The sequence below is a fragment of the Thermobia domestica genome, chromosome 6 (genome assembly GCF_964235325.1).
Source record: "Thermobia domestica chromosome 6, izTheDome1.hap1.1, whole genome shotgun sequence".
NCBI classification, from domain to species: domain Eukaryota; kingdom Metazoa; phylum Arthropoda; class Insecta; order Zygentoma; family Lepismatidae; genus Thermobia; species Thermobia domestica.
Genome location: NC_137459.1, coordinates 218,579,606 through 218,584,384, shown reverse-complemented (window position 1 = coordinate 218,584,384; position 4,779 = coordinate 218,579,606).

Here is a 4,779-nt window from a genome sequence, read left to right as displayed (position 1 = left end):
ACACAATCCCCAAAGTAAATTAATGAACTAAATAGCAAAGAAGGCGTAGGTACTGAACAGCGTTAAGTGAGTAAAAGATAAAAGTCTGACGAAAGCAAAATGAACTTAGCGTTATAGTTACGGTAAGGTATCATTCCCTTCATCCGATGTGTCTGATCAATGCAATAATATATAGCCGAAACTATAATACAATAATGTTTTGCTTTGATCGGATTATCATTTTTTTTAAATAAAGTTGGATTGTAATCCAAGTTGGAATGTCTCATACGTCCTGTTGTACATGGTGCAGGATGGCTCCTCATAGGTCATCACTTATAGTTATTGCTCTCTGGGCAACTAGAAGGTATCTAAGTTCACACACATTTTGCCTATTTTCCCTAAGAATAGTTGATTAGATTGTAAAATGTTACTTTTTATGCTAGACACACAGAGGAAATTCAAGGAACAAAGAAAAGATTTCTTCCATCTCTCAATTCTTCCTAACCTTAGTGACCACTCAGTTTCTTTTACGTAACGCATTGCAAGTTCACAAAATTCTCCAGTAATGCTGTAGAGTTGATATTTGGACTCCTTCCTCATGGGTCACTTGGCATGAAAGCGAGAGCCGGACTCGAGTGATTCGTATGACATTAACACTTTAAGTGTCTTTCTTTCTTGTCTTTTTTGGTTTGTTTCACGTGCCACGATTACGCACCAAGGCTAAGGGAGATGATGATGAGAAAGATGATCATGATGAAATGAAGAAAGTGAAAGGAAACGGAAGAACTTCGAGAAAACCCACGCACACGGTGTCTGTCTACCTCAAAGTTCAATTGATGAGAGCTAGGATCGAACCAGGGGCCTTGTGTCTAAGCGGTTATCGTACGAGCCTTTAGCGTGGGAAACCCGGGTTCGATTCCCGGAGAGTGCTCATGTAGTTCGAATTCTACGTTAAGCTGTAGGTCCACGTCTTGCATAGCCTCGCTACTGAAAGAGACGCTAAACTAAAAATCAAATCAAATCGAACCAGGAACCCACGTACCAAAGTTGAACGCTCTATACTGAACCACCGCGGCCTTTAAAACAATAATGGATTAATTATTTTCCTGAAAATGTATTTACAAGGTCCCTAATCAATTGCGTGTGTTTAAGTTTGTACTTATAGTCATTATTATTTTGCAGAGAACGAAGAAATTCAGAAGCGCCAGTTGATGACGACCATGAAGTTGAAGTTCTGTCAATTTATTTTATATGTAAATAATGACGTAGAAATATGTAGAACTTTCGAAAGAAATCTTCAATAAATAGCATTATATGAAATTAAATTTTCATTTAACCTATCAAAATTTCACTTATTGCTTAGAATATATACGTAGGTAAGTTATAATAGTATTTCATCACCACAAATTACATATTACTTATTCTTAGTCACACCTACAACGAATGAAAAATATACTAATTTATAATCTATATATAAAAAAGTCACTAAAACCAACTACTATCAGAGAATTTTCGTTAAGGTTTTGTTACAAAGCGATGCTGAAAGAGAAATCGTAATTAGCCATGCCCATAGCATCTAAACGGTGCATACTAGAGAAAAAAAATGAAGAGAACATTTCTTGTAGATAATTTAGTTTAGATTGTTTTCTGTAATAACATGTCTTGCTCTAAAATGGTTTCCATGCGAGAAATGTATTTTTTAAAAACTAATTTTTGACGTCATTTTTCCAAGATGGCAGCGAAATCCGAGGTCAAAGAGTTGTGAAAAATTAGTATGTTGTTACGGACACTATAATAAAGAAAAAAAAATTGTTACAGCTTTTCACCATTTTTTCCTTATTCCACCCTAAATCACCCCTTATTGACTTGCTTATAACTATAAAACTTTCAGATAACCAAAACAAAAGAAATGAGAAATGAATTTTATATCAAGCATTATGCTAAATGAAAATGAAACCAGCCTGATCAACGTCTCTCTCACGTAGAAATAATTTAATTTTGTATGAATCTTGAGATGACAAGCATGTAATAAGCTTAAGGGATGACAAAGTTGTTACATGTTTCATTTGACAAGTAGTCTATCAGATTCAGCAAAATTTAACATCACTAAAAGGGAGTAGCTGCAACATGCTTCAAATTGTTCCGTATAGTGCCAACAGTGGAAAAAGGCATGTTGCCCTCTCTGGAAGAGTAGCATTCTTAAAATGGCGGCCAAAAACAAAGTGGCGGCTTAAATTCTTAAAACCTTTTTAAGTCTCCCAAATAACATCAATTTTATTAACTGTTTGCTTCTATTCAATGTGTTTTTTTTTATCGAAGAATCTACTAGTGCATTGTAAAACATAGTTCAAATATTTTTTATGATCATCACATAATTATTTGAAAGTGGAAAATAAAATTAAGCGTTATATTAACTGATTTCGAGAATTAAATTGAATGATATTAACAGATTTTTCTCCCCAGATTCAAGATGTAAGCAGGAGGTAGGTACATTATCTGTGCAGCATCTGCTGCTGACCTTGCTGAAACAAAGGACGTGGAGGATGCCTGGGATAGACTGAAATATGCTGCAAAAACCTGAGGAAATCATCATATAAATGAGCTCACTCGTGACTGTATCAGTGTTGCAGACATTAGATACCACCGGAAATGTTATCAGGACTTTATACACATAAACAAAGGCTGTAGAAAATACAAGAACAAAATATTCAATCACAAGATGTGGGACCACGTCGCAAGACAAGTAGGACATGCAAATCATCAAATATTCTGCCAAAAGTATGTGTTTTCTGCGAGAGAACAAAGTATGTTAAAGGTACAAAGACACGTGAAGCACTCTCTGACAGTTGTGAGCTGAGAGCAGATAACACAGTTCACTCAGCAGGAAATGGACATCTGAAGTTAAAGACTGAACTAGCAGAATTAGCTATGAAGATACTAGGTATTGCTACTGAAGAGTGTCAAGTGAAGCTAAGTATCGTTTCACATGTTACAGAAATTCTATTAGGATAATACACAAACACAATGACTCAAAGTCAAGCAGCAACAATTTGGAAATGAACTGTGAAAATGTTGCATTTGTTGAAGTTTTAAAGTTAGAAAAAGACTTAGTCAAGAGTCCACGAGTTATCCCTTTTCAACAAAATATCAACGTAATGGAAGAAGAAGTTGAAAAATTAGGAGGAAAATTAAGTTTCTCGAGAAGAAGTAACCTTATGAGGCAAATTTCATTACACAACAAGAACTTGGTATTTGTTAGTATTGAACATAGAAGAACATTAGTGTACCTATTTTCATTAATCATTGAGAAGTTAGTTATAGAAAATGATAAACTGTAACAGCAATTGCAGAATTTACGCAACATGGAAGCAGTAGATAGTACATCTTGCAGCTCTAACCCTATGAAAAGACACTTCAAATGTTATCGAGAGGCTACCATGGTCACCAACAGAAGACAACTTGACACTGAATGCATCTCTCTGTATATACCACCAAGATTAGATACATTTGGTACAGTTATACTCAGTGGTACATAGGATTCCGCACAATGCAATACAGGGGTTTTGCGTTTAAAGAATTATTTGCCCAGAACCTCGTGTACAATGTTTCTCGAGGTGAAATTAAACCCTATGAAAGTGTTTTACTTCGATTTGCAGTAAAAGCTCTATGTAACAACACAGAAATTGTACAGCTCCTGAATAGTCATGGTATAAGCTATGATTCCATATAAGTATCTAGAAACATAATATGCACTAAATGTTATATCTAAACAAAAACAAGGACATGTGGTACTTTCTGTGATAAATTTCTATTGTCAATGAATCGAGAGAGAAATGTTGCCCTACTAATTGCAGATAACATTGACAATTTAGAACAAACATTAACAGGTGGTGGCACATCATATCGTGTGAATTCAATAATTGCTATGCAGCAAACCGACGAGTCACTGTTGAAGATAAAAACAACAATCTTGTCTTCAGAACCTGGGAGTTCATCAACTACTGCCACAGAAACTACACAGCCATATAATAATTCAATAGAATCCCTTCAAAAACGACCAAAGAAATCATTACCTGGAGATCTGACTACGATGAAAATGCCAGAATACTACCGTGAGCAACGGCTTCCACCTGATAAATTGACACACGTTCAAAATTTAGGGAATTCTACCAGCTACTAAGCAGTTTCAGCTTTGCTGAGGGTACAGTACATGTTATGGATTACCAGCCGTTGCCTCAAGACTAATCCAAGGCTCCTGGTACCAGGCTGGACAGGGTTCTTCATCACAGTACGGGATCGGGTGGTTGTCATAAAAACAGAAATTGGTTATCTAGATATTGTTGATTCGCGAGCCACTGACATAAGAACAGCCTGTGATGTTTTGCGTACAGGGTGTGAAATAAAAGACCACATGAAGAATTATGTTGTAGTTTGTGTTTTCGATTAATCATTTTATGCTAAAGCATGTCAGGTATACTGGAAGCATAAGGAATAGTTTAGGAATTTTAGTGCTGATGATGGGAGGATTCCACCTACTAATGATGTTGTTAGTCGTAATTGGACGCAGGTTTGGATCTGCTGGTTTAGAAGGTCTAATTGTCAACATCGGAATTTTAGTGGAAGAGTCAGCATTACAACGAAAGCCTGACACACCATCTCCAGATGGCCATGGGTGGAACATTAGTGGCTCAACTGTCACTATACAATGGATTGATGGAAAACCAGCTCCAGAAGAAAAACTGCAGTTCGTGTCATGCAGCTGTAAGAGAAAATGCGAGAAAGACAACTGCTCCTGTGTCG